This window comes from Rousettus aegyptiacus, unplaced genomic scaffold (genome assembly GCF_014176215.1).
Source record: "Rousettus aegyptiacus isolate mRouAeg1 unplaced genomic scaffold, mRouAeg1.p scaffold_m13_p_7, whole genome shotgun sequence".
Classification (NCBI taxonomy): Eukaryota; Metazoa; Chordata; class Mammalia; order Chiroptera; family Pteropodidae; genus Rousettus; species Rousettus aegyptiacus.
In genome coordinates, this window is record NW_023416310.1 from 36,692,794 (window position 1) to 36,710,000 (window position 17,207).

General features: G+C 34.9%; 1 protein-coding gene across 16 annotated transcripts in view; it reads left to right on the forward strand.

The window, feature by feature from the left end:
- The window catches only part of LOC107500100, a 523,620-nt gene that overhangs the window by 90,863 nt on the left and 415,550 nt on the right, over window positions 1-17,207 (forward strand). Inside the window, exon 1 of one of the 16 annotated variants that reach the window (XR_004952070.1) lies at window positions 12,437-17,207. This exon is cut by the window's right edge and continues 723 nt beyond it. The exons of the other annotated variants lie outside the window; for them this stretch is intronic. The gene's annotated coding sequence lies outside the window, so the exon portion shown is untranslated. Of the gene's footprint in view, window positions 1-12,436 lie in introns of those variants that run through there. 16 annotated transcript variants of the gene reach the window in all.

A 17,207-nucleotide genomic window follows, 5' to 3' on the forward strand; every position in this document is an offset into this window, starting at 1 on the left:
TCATCAGAATCAATATACTCTAAGCGATGTAAGTGAGTTTTAACATTCTTTCATTTAACAGATTCCTAGTGTGACCCATATTTAATGATCAGCCTAAAATTGGAAATAGATATTTACTGTGATGCTCTAAGTTATGAGTTCATTTTGTAATTGAGTTGGGACAAAGATATGATTACAGTTTGTTCATTATATGCACTATGGCTTAAATAATGCCTTTGAAATGCATGCATGTAGATGAAACCACATCTGTGCATCTAAGGAAAAAAAAATCCTGTCCTTTTTATTTCAGAGTATTGGGAAAATAGGTTCTGAGATTGATTTTGGCAGTTAATAAAAGTAAAGAGTTACAATATTGTATTGTACTCCAAAAAATTAGAACAGAGTTGCTTAATTACAAGTGGCTGGTTTTTCAGTTTTATATTTCTATACTTGTTATGAGATCAATAGGGATTATTTTCTGATTTTTTTAGTTCTAAACATGCCAAGAGAACAACAGCCTTAACCTAGTATGCTAACATTAATAAATCATAATTATGTTCTCAATAATTAAATTGTATAGGATCCTCAAGAGTTTGCACAGTACTTACAGCTACTTTGTCCTCTAAGATTCCTACGAAGACCCCACACAATGAGCATTAATATTATTCTCATTTCTCAGATGGGGAAATTGAGGTTTGGCAAGAGAAAGTAGCCTGCCATGAAGTGGCAGAGGTGAATTAGAGTCTGGAATTCCCATGTGCTTTTCCCTTTTTATTGATGCAGAGCAGAGAGGGCAAAGAATCTCCCACACTCAGACTCTTTAGAGCACTGACCAATTTGGACACCAACAGAGAAACTCCTAGCAAAGTCAGAGATGGTACTCAGGTTTCAACTAACAGAGGCCTCTCTAACCACCTATGCACTTGAATTTGCTGCATAGGAGAGGCTACTGTACCCTGTCTTCATGGCAGATCAGAACTTATATTGTCAGGTTCTCCTTCTGCTTAAAAGGGTCATGGCTCTATGCCTTTCATTATCTAGGGAAATATCACATTATTAACCAGGGGCACTGAGGGATGTATATGAGAACTAGTGGCACAAATGTATATAGATGATATTTCCCAGTGGTCTGCTGGAGAGAGCCTATTCGAATGTATTGCAGAATTTCAAGGCACATTAACAGAGAGAAATGCTGTTCACTGTATCCCTTCTATCCATGAAGGAGTAAAAATGTGTAGGGAAAAAAAGTTCAATTTCTATTTCTCTGTAGCTATAAAATGATTTTTTTTTCATTTTGATAAAGAATATCAGTCTTTTCAATTGAAAAAAAATTGTTAGAATTATTGAAATGATTGTACTTGTTGGGCAATTATATGAAGATAGCTCATTTAAAAACAGATCTTCTGGTGTTTATCTCAACAGAGAATTTTCTATCGCCCTGTTGCCAGAAGGAGGGCAGCTCTGTGACTGGGGGTAGGCTGCCGAGGGCTAAAAACTGCTTCCTCATATAATATGTTCATCACTTGCAGAAAGAGTAAAAGAACTGAGAAGGCTGCATTAGGGTAGAGGGATTATGGAAGATAGTTTTCCAAATGATTTTGTAATGAAGCTATGCTAATTAAATAAAGGAAGTGTGTTTATAATACCAATGGATAATAAAAATCTTTATTAGATGCTACAGTTGTGTTATCAGTTTAATAAATATTTCTACCAGCATTTAATTTGGGTGAAAACAAGAAAGACTAACATTTCAATTATATATATGTAAATAAATTGGGGTTTGGATGTATTACCACATGTCCAGCCTGGCTCATTTATTTTGTTCTAAACAGCAATAAGTGAGTATAATGACCTTATAAAGAAAAATACACCCCAAGTAGATTTTTTCAGGGTATTAGTGGTTGTGAGCACATCACATACCTTTTGTTTGTTTCTGGAATTATAGTTCAATTTTGGTCCAGGTGAGGGGAGCAGTTGCAAGCAAACAACTGTCAAAAGTATGTTTTTTCTTTTTTTTTCTCACTCTCTAGTCATCTTTTCTCTGGCTCTTTGGTAACAACAAAATGACCTTGCCGAGTGCATTAAAATTTTTGGTACTGATGTACAGTGTAAGTGACCCATTTTGTCTGTCACAAACCAATATTTTTGAAAGTCTTCTGTGTTTTAGGTGCAATTCAGACTGTAATAGAGAGAGACTTGACCCTCAAGGAAGTTGCAATCTAAAGACAATTTGTCCTTCAGTGGTGAAATGTTCTGCCAAGTGAAGTGATGCTTGGTCCTTTACATGGAAAGATTGTCTTTTGCTTTGGCCCTTAACTGTTAGGTTTAGAGAACAGTTTGGGGAAGAAAAAAAGTCTTCAGAATAGCTTTCTAATTTAATGTATCCATTTAACTTGTCAAAAAACAGATTTTTTTACTTCTGTTGTCTTCATGTGGAAGAACTGTGTTTGCATTCATAAAGCTAACCATTTACCAAATTCTGCCACAGCCACTAATTTATCAATAAAGAGAAACCCAGGAATTTTTAGTACAAGGTATTATAACAAGCGAGGTAACCTAGAGAGAGACAATCTAGACTTTTTGTTGCCCTGTTAGACGTAAGTACTCTAAAGTATTTTATTCCATAGTGCCAGAGTTCTGACCTTAGAGGACCTGACAAGGTGAGGAGACAAGATTTGTCATTTTGTCTCTCACAGCGTTCCGATGTTTCTGTCCAAGGTCTAACTTCCGATGATTTCCATGGCTCCCCTATGCCCTCGAAGACCTCATCATGCTTGTACGAATTCAAGGAGTGTCTAGCTCATTTTACAATGGCACTTTTGAGTGACAGCTTGTTTGAGAGTATTACTTGTGGCCAGGAAACAAATAACCAAGAGAAGCTCTCGATCATCATTTCATTTTCTCTATTTCATTTAAAAACAAAACACTAGTTTTAAAATTTTATGATCTTTTTAAAAAATATTTTCAGTTACAAATATTTCATCTCAAATAGACTTTTAATATCCTGTCATTGGTCTGTGATATTATGACTCATAAAGTACAACTCTTATATTGTACATTCCATGGGTGATAGAGATTCTGATAGATTCTGATATTGTATTTGGGGAAGTAAGAAGGAAGTCTTAGAATCACTTTATACATTTCATAATACCAATTAATAATTATTTAATACAGGTGTTTTAGCTTGGGTCATAGTTCCAGACTATTCCTTCTCTGAATATTAAAATGCAGTAGCTTTTTTTTTTTTTTTTTTTTTTTTTTTTACTAAGAAAGTGACAGTACAAGTGCAGTCAAAAATATGCCACTTCGCATGTGTGTGTATTCTGTAATAAGCTACGGTTCTTGAATATAAGCTGGTGCTGCAAAGTATTAAGATAGCTCCTGTACCCTATATACTTATCCAGTGATAGAAACCATGGTACTCATTTTGTAGAGATGTGTTTGTTTAGCTACTGGAGGTTATCCCAGTGGCAAGTTCATCCTTATTTGATAATAATGAAACATAAGTTTTATGTGTTTGCTTGAGTAAGATTGCCATCTGGTAAATAATATGTTTTCTGAGTGTTTATAACAATCATGGTTTAAGCCAAAATTGACTTATCATGATTGCTGCAAATAACACTTGAGTGTCCTAACTGGTTTGATTTTTTTCCTTTGTTGAACTGAGAAAATGTATTTTATGAAGCTTCCTGCATTTATTTTTAAAGTATTTTGTGGGTTTTAAAGCTTGAGTTTTCAAAAGCAATAATTACAGCTGATTACTATCTCCATACAGTACTTCTGCTCTAAAGGAGAAAAAAAAAGATTGTTTATATAGCATCATAAGTATTGTTTTATATATATATATATATATATATATATATATATATATATAAAATTTGGTTTTGTCTTCAACAAGTTTGAAGTTTATTCTTTTGCAAATTGAAGAACCCTAAACATTTTCACCTTAGTAAAATAGTATATTAGGAAAATGTGGCTAACAGATCAGCCAGGAGTGCCTCAGTGTATTATTTCTCAGGCAACAATAGCATTAGCAGCAATTGTGGAAATGGTCTCTAACCCATTATCTCTCCTTAAAAAGGAGAAACTTATGATGGAAAATTTTTTTTCTCAGCCTAAGTAAGATTGAGATTGTCTTTTCTCCATGTCACATATAAAACAGCTTTTATAGTTGCCATGAGATTAATTTTCAACATATCAGTTCAATTTGAAGACTTTAAGTGAGATTCAAAGATTTGTTCTTGAAAATGTCAATTAAAATTTTTAACTAGTTGCTTTGCATATCAAAAGGAATAGAAAGAAATGAGTATTTAGACGAGAAATTTTAGATGATTCTAGAAAGGGGTTCTAGCAAAATTGGGTTAGCAATATTTGGTTAAAAGGCCAAAAGTTTGATTCTTCATGTCCATCAATTATTTTCACCCTCTTCCAAGGTCAAGGGTATGGCACTCTTGCTTTTGGGTGGTGTGATCTGAAAGGGAATAGGAGAGGATGAGAGTATAATTGGATCAGCACAAAGATATGTTATGCTCTTTGAAATGTTCTTTTTATTTTTTCTTATATGTTGGGAGACTCTATAAAATCTTATTAGAATGGCCTTAATTTATATATACAGCATTTGTAGATAGTATTCTTAATTCCATCTTCATCTCCCCTATAAATTTATATTCTTTCTTTTAAGATTTTCATTTCCACTTGCAGTTTCGACTTAACATGTGTATAACTCCAAATGTACATTATTGCCCCTCAGCTTCAGAGAGTCATACACTCACCAGCACTCTCAATAACTGATCAATAGCTCCTAAAACAATTGTTAGAGTTCATTATCAGTCCTCTTCTTGCTCTTCCCACATTCATGACTTCATACATACCTAAGACTGTGGATATCCTGCCTCTAAAATATGACTCCCAAATCCACATTTCTAGTGTAAGGATATCACCTTACTACAGAAAATATGTTCCTTGTCTTGTTTTGTCTATTTTAAAGGAAAGGATAACCTCCAACCTGAAGCTAAAGGCAGAATTGGTTGTCATCTGAGATTTCGTCCGTCACCTGACCCTCCATACCTGTTAGGTAACCATGGCCTGCCTTTAAGTAGCTTTCAAGTCTGTTTCCTCTCAAGTCCTATCACTTCTGACTTAAATTCAGCCTTCATAATATCTTGCCTGATTATGGTAGATGCTTCATAACCAGCTTCATCTTGCCAGATGACCTTTTCAATACCATCTTCCAAAACCCTGCTAAAATGATCTTAATATGCCCTTCACTGTCTGCTATCCATGACATTCTCATTCATTTTTCTCTCCATGGAGATTAACACAGTGACTGGTACATAATATTTTTCACTTCATAGTGTTGTGTTAAGGATTGAATTAGATTATTTATATAATACATAAACATTAGGCATTAGTCACCGTTATTGTCATTGTTGTTGCAGTAGTATTTATAGCAAAAGGGTTAAGTAATATCTGTAAAGAGGCTGGTCATTTTCGGGATGAAGTTCAAGCCCCTACCACAGCACAAAAGAACTTCTGTGATCTGGCTCTGCCAGCACTCAACATTATTTCATGCTATCTTCATAAACCCATCTGGGATCCAGAATTTCTGAACCTCTAGCACCTTGGAAGATGGGTCATGGTCTCTTGTATCTTCGCAACTTTGTAAATGCTACTTCGTCTGCATGAAATGTTCTCCCTTGCATGCTTCTCTGCTTAGCTTATAGTTACACATCCTTCGAGCCTCAACCAAGGTGGCCCCTTTCTCTTACACTGTGTTAGGTATCTGGCCTCTGTACCTTAAGACATCTTGGGCATAGCCCAAACACAATAGTTATAACATTGATACAGTAATTTTGCTTATGTGTCTGTCCTACCTGCTCATGAACTTCTTGCCGATAGTGACTTTTCATCTACATCTTCCTATTACCTGGGACAGTGGCTGGCACAAAGCAGCTATTCAGTGAATCGATGTATTTTTCTACCACGAAGTTTTGTTTGTTGCTAATTGTTCTCCAATTTTTCCCCCTTTTCTTAGCTTAACTTAATTCATATGTCATTTTTACAGTGAAGTCTTTCATGACCTATTCAAACAATCTCTCTTTCCCATCACGCAGTGCACGGCTAATATCATACCATGTGGAGAATCATGGGCGTTGAGTGGGGCGGTGCTGCATTAGAACTGTGAGACTTAGAGTGGATTACCCCAGTTCTCTGTGCCTTGATTTCTTTCTCTATATATTGTGATATTAATACCAACCTCACAAAGTTACATGAGCTATTACAAGTGAAGATACAGGAAGAAATATGTCTAAAGATCCTAGCACTCTTGGCAGTTGCAAATTTTCTATCCTGATAATAGCATTCAAGTCATAAATGATTTTCATCTTTGTTGGGATGATAATTATCTTATTGAGATAGAAAAATAAAATTCATCCAAGAAATGGATGCTTACTTTCTGTAGGAATAACGCCACACCATTGGAAAAATTAGAAAATCATTATAGTATATAATCATTTTTGAAAACTTTTGTCTCTAGCCCTCCTAACAATCTTGCCAGGTATGTTTTATTTATGCTGTTTCACCATTTAAGAAACTGGTGTTCATAGAGATTAAACAATTATCGATAAGCATCAATATTTTTAAAACTATTGATATTCTTTGACTCAACAATTCCACTTATGGGACTCCATCTTAAAGAACCAAAATCAGAGGTTCGCACAAAGCTGTACATGGATTTGGATCCTCACTGTGGGTTTATTTATAATTACATAACATTAGGAAAAAAAAAAAGGCCCATATTTTCCAAACACAAGGAGTTGTTTAAATTTAGTATGGCGCATTTATAAAAGTAAAGACTTGAATCCTATTCATTAGCACTCACACCCTAATATGTTTGCTTTAACTTTTTAAAAAATAAATATTATGTTTTTCTAAAGATTTTCTCATTTGTATATTTTAAAACTGAAGGCCAATATTGCAATATCCCCCCCCCCCCCCAATCTGGTCTTTCCAGTTGTTTGTATCATTTGATATCTATTGATCCTATATTTTTTCCAGAGGTATATAAGGATTTCTGCTAGTTTTTTTTGTTGTTGTTGGAAATTTTAGGCAAATTTGAACCAGAAGTGTGAATTTCAGCACAAGAAAAGCCATTATTAGGAGAGGGAGTCACTTATAGTATTCCAAAACAAACCTATCATTTCTGTAGAACCGAACAGTTTACTTAGCCAATGAGGATATAAATATTTGCATATCTGATAGACTAATGCCAGCTCTAGATTTAACACACAGTGCACAGCTGCTGTCGACTGATGATTTTACTCCTGCAAACTCAAATATTAACTAAATCAAATGATAGATTTTTAGCTTCTGTTGATAGAAGTTTTACAAAGTGTTTCGAATACCTGAGATAAAAGGCATTCATGTTTTTTTCAAGGTAAATGTAATGGTTGATAAAAACTGCCCCAAATAGTGTGTTTAAAATGTTTTATGTTTGAGGAAAATGCATGTGAAAAGACAGTATTAAGAAAGTGATATAATAAACTGTTTTTAAACCACCTAGTTTAACATAAAAATAAATCCTTTCTACTCAATCCAAAAGGCTGTTCAGGATTTAATATTAGAAAATGTTAACTTGTCTTATTTCTTCCTTTTTTCTGTAGATTCAATACATCTGACATGTGTTAAACTCTTTGATCTATAGCAAATCAAGTGTTCTTTATGTTACAGGAGATTTTAAAAACTGATTTTTTCAACTTTTTTAAATGATTGATTTTGACATAATCTATAAAAAATCCATCCTTTTACTTGCTTGGTTATCACAACCACAAAATAAAAGTACACTGAAAAAGCCTGAGGTGAGGTCATCCTCACAGAGATCTGGAAAGGGGAGCGCTCAGGCCGGGCGTGCTGTACTTGGGGATTCAGAGCAGCGTGATTAAAAAGCAATTTCTGCCATGCCTCCTTCACACTCATAACCATTCCATGTGAAAGCTATCCAAGAATAAATGTTCTGTGGTAAAAAGTTGAATCAATTTTACATTTTTAAAAACTGAACACAACAATACACATATAAATAGTGAACATGTAGTGAATCCAGTGCAAAGAATGTACTGAGTTAAGAGCCTGAGTTTTGCCGCATTGATTTTGGGCATCACTTAATTCTTTGTACTTTATTTGATTTTTTTAAAATATGGGGAAATTATCTTTCCATACTTATAAAGCTGACCAAGGATGTGCTACTATCTCAGAAAAATATTTTTAATATTTTCTTAAAATGCAATTAAATAAATACAAGATATTGTTAATAATATGAATGTATAATGTTATAATAAACCACTTGATATTAGTTTTCAGAGAAGAAAGTCATATAGAGAAAATTTGGACATGAGATTGCCCCTTAAAGTAGAACACCAGCATTTGTCTGAACCGAAAATAAAGGTCCACATGGAATTGGCTTATGGTTGTCAGACAGGATGAGGAGAAGGTTTTAATCTTGTCTTGGTCCCCTATCTCCTTTGGAAAGTTCTTTAAACTCTGTGTCCCATGTTCTGTTCTATAAAATTTGAACTTATGGTAGATTATATTGTAGACTTCGTTTTAAAATTATATGTGTAGCATGAATCATAATTTATTTCCCTTTGGGGGTATCTTATTTCACATTTCTTTAGATCATAGAAGCTGATTAAAAATTTTAAAAGACATAATGCAGGAAACTTGATCTAATTGAATACTAGCCTTTAAAATAAAAGGATGTATGTCATGGTGGGTGGGTGGGAAGGGCCAGTAAAGAATAAAAGAATTCTAAAAAAAGCCACACATTATCTGTATAGGCAAAACTCTCATAATTCTGGTGGAAACTGTAAAACCCACTTTGGAAAACTGGTGGGAATGTCAAAACATTTGTTTAGATGAGCACTGATGATTAAAAATGTCAGAGTGACAATGTATAAAAAGTCGACATATTGAAACTAACCCTAAATAAAGGAGAATGGATGGGAACTTCCAATACCAGATCTTGGTGAAGATGTGAAGCAGTTGAAACTCTCATACAAGGACTGGCGTTTCTTGTGAAGTTAAACCTAGACTTGCTCTGTGACCCAGCAGCAACACTCCTGAATATTTACCCAAGCAAAATGAAAGTGTGTATCTATTGTAAAATATTCGTATAGTAAAGTTTATTGCAGCTTTACACATAATAGCCCCAAACTGAAGCTATCCAAATGCCCGTGAACAAAATAGGTAATTGTGGTGTATTTATACAATGAAATACTAACCAACAATGTGAAGACATACTGATACGTTCAATAACATGGATGAAATTCAAAAACATCATGTTGAGTGAAAGAAGCCTGACATGATAACTTATATTCTGTTACATGAAGCTGAAGACAGGCAAAACTACAGGTGGATGGTGATTGATTGGAAGGAGACATGAGAGAACATTCTTGGGTGATAGAAATGATCTATAACTTAATTGGGGTAGTGGTTATATGGATGTGTAATATATATCAAAATAAATCAAATTGTACTCTTAAGATCCGTGCACTTAACCATATGTAAATTTTACTTCAGTAAAAGAAAGAGGAGGAGTAGGTAGAGGCTTTTATGGTAAGTAGAAAAGTTGACAATGTAAGGATTAAGGATCTACCTTATAGAAAACAATAGGATGTTAGTGGTTTATGGTCAGGAAAGTAGATATTATTTACAGCAATGATTGGAAGAGATGAATTCACTTCGTTTTTAAGTGAAGAGTGTTCTAAGTTTAGACAAAGTAGCAGTTAGTAGTTATTTCACTCTGCCCTTCATGCTGATAGAAAACAGGAAAAAAAAAAGTTTCCCTTCTCATAATAACGTATTTCTCATGATTTCAGAACTTCAGATAGCACAAGCTCTTCCTCAAGTGTGGAAAATAGTAGATATTTCCTATTCTGATAGACTGGGTTTATTCCATATTGTTATTAGAAAGACTCCCAAGTGGTACCCCAAATCCAGTTCCTATACCTAAGACTCCAGAAGAACATGAGGAATTTGTAAGACAAAACCAAAGGATGGAGATTTGCATGCTCGAGAGCAGCTAGTAATTGAGATATAGTTCTAAACCTAAGCAACCACAGGAACTAATCACTCACCCATTCCTCATGGGTTTTTGAGAGTGGATGCAGAGCCCTAGGTTTTAATTGTGTGTGAATTGAACATCCATGAGAATGAATGCTGATTAGCATAGCTCTGCTAGAATGCATGTTTTCTGAGCACCTAGGCTGCTGTTGATTAGTATGTTCCATTATTATTAGGGTGGGAAGTGGGTGGGGAAGTTCAGTTGTGACTGATGGGTCAGCTCAAACATAAACAGATTTTGACTCCAGGTTATGATACATAATACATATTTCTTTCATTAATAATCAGTTCAGTAACCTGAATCAGATTTCATATAATGTAACTTCACAAAACAGAAAATCACTTCATATTCCATCTTGATTAATCTACTATAAGTCAGGCTGAAAACTCCGTTTTAATATAGATTAAAAACTACCATCAACAAGTCAGCTTCAGACTAGTAAATTAATCGTTCATGTAAAGGGGGAAACCTGAGTGATTTATAGAATTCCTTTGAAACACAGCATAGTATTTTAAAGGATCTATTAAAAGAAAACTTGTAAAGAGAAAGGTTCAATAACTTTCTGGTAATGTCTTTTCTTTTCATTAAAAATGCTTTTTTGGGGGAACAGCTTTTAGCCCACTTGTTGTAAGATGATAGCTTAAACCACCAACAAAATTATATATGCCTCACACAAAAAAAGTCTAACGTGTTTATTAAAAAGGCATCTAAACATAAAGTCACTGTCTTCAAATATTCAGAGGCATGTTATATAGCAGGGAAAGAAGCAGTATTCTAGATTGTTCTAGTGGGCAGTTCTTCTAAATGGTAGAAGAGAGGGTGATTTCCAGGGAAGCGAAAGAATTGGTAACATTTACAGAATGAAAGTGTTGAGTTTTCTGACATAGATGTGTATTACCAAAGGGCCCAGGTCTTTGGTGTTAGATGACCTCTTCCAGAAATGTTGCATAGGGTATTCTGCAGTGAGAAATTGAACCACAGACCTCTCCATCCCCCAGCAACTCCAAGGCTATAGTTACTTGATAGACATGGATATTTTTTATTTTTTTATTTTTTAAAATTTTTATTTATTTATTTCTTATGGTGACATTGGTTAACTAAATCTAATAAATTTCAGCTGTACACTTTAACAATAAGGCATGTATATATTTACACTATGTGTTCACCTCCCATAGTTAGAGTTTTTTCTGTCACCACATATTTGACCCTCTTTACCCCTTCTACTTCTCCACTCCCCCACCCCCTACCCTCTGGTAACCATTAGTCTATAGTCTATGTCCATGAGTCTCTGTTTGTTTGTCCTGTTCATTTGTTGCTTTTAGGTTTACATCCCACATGTAAGTGATATCATGTGATTTTTAACTTTTTCTGTCTGGCTCATTTTGCTTATCATTACTATATTGAGATCCAGCCAGGTTATTGCAAATGAAGACAACTCAGCTGTCTTGCATTTCATCTCTTCTTATGGCTGAGTAATATTCCATTGTATATATGTACCACAGCTTCTTTAACCAATCGTCTATCGTAGATCACTTCTGTTGCTTCCATGTCCTGACCACTGTGAATAGTGCTGCTATGAACATCATGTGCAAATATCTTTTCAGATGTGAGTTTTCAAGTGTTTGGGGTAAATATCCAGTGGAGGGATTGCTGAATCATATGGTAGATCAATTCTTCGTTTATTGAGGAACCTCCATACTGTTTTCCATAGTGGCTGTACCAATTTGCAGACATGGATCTTTTTTAAATGATACTTTCTTTAGAAATATGTATTTGTGGAAAAAATGATTTCTAACATTGCCATAGAATGATGGCGCTAGATTTAAAAGGTGGAATAGTTTAGTGTACTCCCTTCTTCAAGCATGAAATTCTTGACAAGTGGTAATTTATCCTTTGCTTCAATAGCTCCAGGAATTAGAACTTGTTGTTTCATGAGGCAATCTAGCTCAATTTTGTGTAATTCTAATTATTAACGATTTCTCCTTTACTAGGCCAGCATTTCTTCAAGTGTATGTCTGGAGACCCTGGGGTTTCCCAAAACCCTTTCAGGGGGCCCTCACAGTCAAAATAATACTAAGATATTGTTTGCCTTTTTCATTTTCATCTTACCACAAGAGTACAATGGAGTGTTTCAATATCTATATGACATATGACATCGTAATAGACTGAATACAGAAGTATATGAAAACCCAGCTGTCTTCTATTGAACCAAATATTAAAGAGATTTGAAAAAAAGTGAAAAATAGTACCACTTTTCCTATTAAATTATTTTTGTCTTAGAAAATAGCTATTTTCATTCAAAGTGTTATTTATATTTACATGTAAATAATACATGTAATGCATTTATTATTTTTAAATGGAATTGTAAATATTTTGAATTTCTCATTTTTAATTTTAAACATGAGAATTATCAATAGGTATAGCTCACATAAATTAAAGCTCATAGGAGTCCTCAATATTTTTTGTGTAAAGGGGTTTTGAGATCAAAGTTTGGGAACTGCTCTGTCAGGTCAAAGACTGCTTCCCTCTAACTTTTAGTCCTAGAACCTAGATCTATATAGGATATGTTGAATACAAGTTTGATCTGAGAGCCTTGAAAATACTTGAAGGCAATGTATTAATCTCTACCTCTCTAAGTGTCCATTCTACAGATAAAGGGACATTACTTCCTTTAGTCATTACATATAGCATATGATTTTGAGTTTCTACACTTTTTGATAGCTCTTTTTTAAATGTCTTTCAGTAGTGATAGATCATATTAAATATAGTTCTCAGAAATGAGCAAAATATTGTAGGTCATACTTTTAATAGAGTGGGACCATTATCTTTATTATTGGAATGTTGCTGCTATTCATGCTGCTTGAGATTGAATTAACATTTTTGGCATGCATGTTATGATTCTGGATGCATGCAGAGCATACAGCTCACTACTAGTCTTAAACACTTTTCAGTTAAGCCAGCATTTCTGATCCCAAATTTTTCACTTTTTGGAATAATTCTCTTTTTATCCAGTGGAAGATTTTATTCCCTATTAAATTGAATCTTACTTGTTTCAACCTTTTATTACAATATACCTGGATATTTTGAAATTGTGCCATCATCTGATATATTAGGTTTCTCGACTCTAAGACATTCAAGTATTCGGTAAACATGGCATTTACATGTTGAATCAAATCATTTATGCTGATCAAAGCTAAGAGTTCTATTGGTCTATCACTTTTGTGATGAAAATATTTTTTCTTCTTTGGACTAATCAGTACTTTACTAAGAGGTTTCCAAGGTATTGATTGTGAGTTCCTTTATGAGCAAGATTACTCTTATGTGCCATAAACTTACTGACAGCTTCTGGATGCTACTATCTTTCCTGCTACCTATCTTTCCATCTACCCTGGACTTCATTTGTTCCCCCTACCCCATGTGTTTATCTTTTTATATATTAAAAAAAAATGGCTCTCTTTTACAGAGAAAGCAAAAAAGAATTGAATGGCTTTGCTTTCTGCCATTACTTATTTTATACCTTCCGGCCCAAGTAGACTTTCTAATACTTTTCATTTTCCTCCTGCCCTAGATACAGCTTTAAAAGACTTTTCATTGTCATTAGGGTTTCTTACAAGTCTTCACTCACTTTGGGCTTTCTGTTCAAATGATACTGTTTCTCCCTGGAGGGTACTTTCTTTACCACTGGTGATTTATCCTCCTTTAATCTACCCTATGTACCTTCACAGAATTTGCAATTGTCATGATGCTCCCTGGATGGCCATATGACTTGTTTAGATACCTCTCCCTTCTGTATTTTAAGAATTGCATTTATGAAAGTCTCTCTATTGTCTTGAGAAACCTTTGTTTTTATGTGTCTCTGGCCTGAGATCTTGCTTACCTTTTTATGTAACCCCTTGAAATCACCTTTTCTGGAGTCTGCAGTGCTAATATGACTATGCTTAGCTCTTTCTTGTTTTGACTTCTTGAATTCTGAAATAACACAGTTACTTTAAAAGCATCTAATGTCCCAAAACTAAAGTTCTTAAATTTTGATGACATTTAAATGCCATATTTATTTTCAAAATTGATTTCTTGCTGCTAAAAATATATTTGTCTTGTCTCTGCCATAGAATGCTAATGTGTTTTATTTCTATTACATGTTTGTTGGATGTTAGTACAACTTGTCATGTGCTAAACACCCTGTACGTATTTGTTGAGCAATGTCAGCTCTTTCAAATGTAATTTATTTCAATTAGAAAGCATTTTATTAATGTATCTGTGTTCCTAGTAATTATGAAGTAAAACTAGGAAAAATATAAGACTTGATCCCTGTCTTCAAATTATTTATTATAGACTTATGAAGAAAAGGAAGAATAACAAAGCAAATAGCAAACAATATGAAAAGATCAGTATGATAATGTATCAAGTTTTTTAGCCACTCATCTAACAATGACTTATTGAGCATCTACTATATTCAGGATTCTTTAGTAAGTCCCTGGAATACAGAGATAAATAAGATAAAGGACTTGTCCTTGAGAAATACCATTCAATAGGAGTGATGGAGATGTTGATGCATATGATTATAATATGATATGGTAAAAGCAAAGAGATATGCACTCTCAAGTCATCATAGAAAGCTATAGGAAAAGGAGACCAATGTGGTGTGTATCCCTCAGAGAACACTTCACAGAAGAAAAGCAGGAGTTTTGATCATGGATTGGCTTTTATTAGGCAGCAAGATGGAGAACAGAACTCTTTATAAAGGGAATAAAATAAGCAAAGAGTGCAAGCAAAGGAAACTATGGGCAGTTCTGCATGACTGAGTGTTTGCTTTGCATATTTGGGGGTCAAGGATGGAGATGAGAGATGAAAGCAGAGGTTTAAAATGAAGTATTTAAACCAATGGTTTTTCCAGCTGTGTCCTTAGGGATAATGGGATGAGGCCTATGGAACACAGCAAAGGTGATCTGTAGTGCTCTGGACCTCTCACCTCCACTTCCAGTAGGACAGCTCCTCTATTATTTGTTTTATTTATTAGGATTTTGTGTCAGCTTTTCTTCAAATAATTATTCTGGAGATTTTGACAAAACAAAGCCTACTGCAGTGAACAAAGGGGAAATCCTGATAGAATGATCATCCTGTAGGTGGAGTAAAGAATAGATAGGAAGCAGGAAGGCTAGTGAGGTGGCCAATGTGTTTACATGTTCATTCTTTCAAAATGATTTATTGCACACTGACCATGTGTGAAGTTAGGGTAGTAAGATCTAGGACCATGAGAGTCTGGAAGTACAGAAAGCACTTTGTATCTGAAAGCTTTATCACAGAACCAGGACTTGAAGTGATTCTTGAATGATGTGTAGGAGATGAGGAGGGCTGAGCCTTTACTTGCTTTTTTCCTTCCTGTAAGTCTATTTTGATGTAATTTCAGACTTCTAGAAAAGTTGCATTTTGCTTACTTTTAAAATAACGAAATCCTGTAGAACGTCATGTAGAAACATGGGAACATTCATGTACTTATATTTCTGTTTCTATTCCTCTTATATTTCTATTTCTATAAGGATGGAAATAAAGATACTGACTATTTTGGATTTCCAAGTAATCTATGCTGTAAACTTTCAGAACCTGAATTCTCAAGGGTAATATTACTCTTTTTTAACTAAGATAAACGTAACTCTTTCCATCTCAGGACTAGACCCTTAATTAATGTCAGCATGAAGGACTAAGCTGGAGCTATTCCATGCTTCCTGGTCCAGGTGGACAGGGAGTCCAGGTGGATGCGCGAGCGCCTCTGGGACACATGTAGTCCACTCTGTGGAGCTTGACATTGGGTTATAAGACACCACTCATCCATGACACTCTTGAAGGAACTGAAAACAAGGCTAATTGAATAACTGGAATTCTATGTGGAGAATGGGGATAATTGAGAGTTCTTTGTGGCTTACCGTGTGCCAGGCAATGGGTTCATTCCATTTATCATGATACTGAAGGAAAAACTATTATTATTCTCATTTTTTATACATGAGGAAACAGCAGCTCAGAGTGTTCTATTACTTGCCCACACCATCGTTTATAGAATGCAGAGCTGGGATTGACCCAGGGATTGTCACACTTCAAAGAACATACTCTTAACCACTAACATCATACTATCTCCTGAGGGTTCAAGCCCATGCTCAAAACAAAGACTTGGCCAGAGAATCCTCTGGGAGAGGCTTGTGGGAACTTGACAGTGTCAGGCAGTTATCTCAGCTACAGACTCTTACAGCCCCGTCCCTTGGGCCTACCCTATGACATTGTTTTATCAGTTAGGAATTGTGTTCTGCTGATGGGAAAGGAGATGGGAAAGCCTGTGGCCTAATAAGTTAGAAGTTTCCCTCTCGTGTGAAGAGAACCTGGAAGAGGGCAGTTTAGGGCAGGCAGGCGGACTTCCCGGGGGCATCAGGAGCCTGAGTTCTTTTATGTTTATGTTCCATCATCTTCAGCACCAGTCAGTAGAATGATAGTGACTGAATCTCCAGTTGTCATAGTCAGGCAGGAAGGAAGAAAGGGGGCAGGGGGGAAAAAAGGGTCTCCAGCAGCCTGTCATCTCATTAAAGAGACTTTTCTGTTAACTTCTTATTGGAAAAATATAGTCACATAATCACATGTAGATGCATAGGAGTCTAGGAAATAGAATCTGTTAGCTGAGCACATTGCCTCCTTAAACAAATGCAGGATTATCATAGTAAAAAAAAAAAAAAAAAAAAAGTGGAGAATGGATATTGAATGGGTAGCTCATCATCTCTGGCATATCTTTCTACTGGAAGTTTATACAGTTTATTTCTGTGTTCAGAAGCTGTCCTGTGAAACCTATGGTGGATCTCTACTTTGGCTCAAGTGCTGAAAACTAACCTAGTAAATTACAACATGTTTTTATAGTCTTGTTCATGGAATTGACAGCCAGTCTCTTTAATGCTGAGTCTAAAGAGTTGGAACCTGCTTAGGAATATTATTTTTTAAATATTCTTTTAATCTTTGACTACAGTGGTTCTAATTGGACAGACAGGCAATTCTTGTTTCCAGCATATAAATAAAGAATCTGAAACCGAAGAGATTAAAAACCTTTATTTGGAGTTGAGACAAAGCACGGTGATGA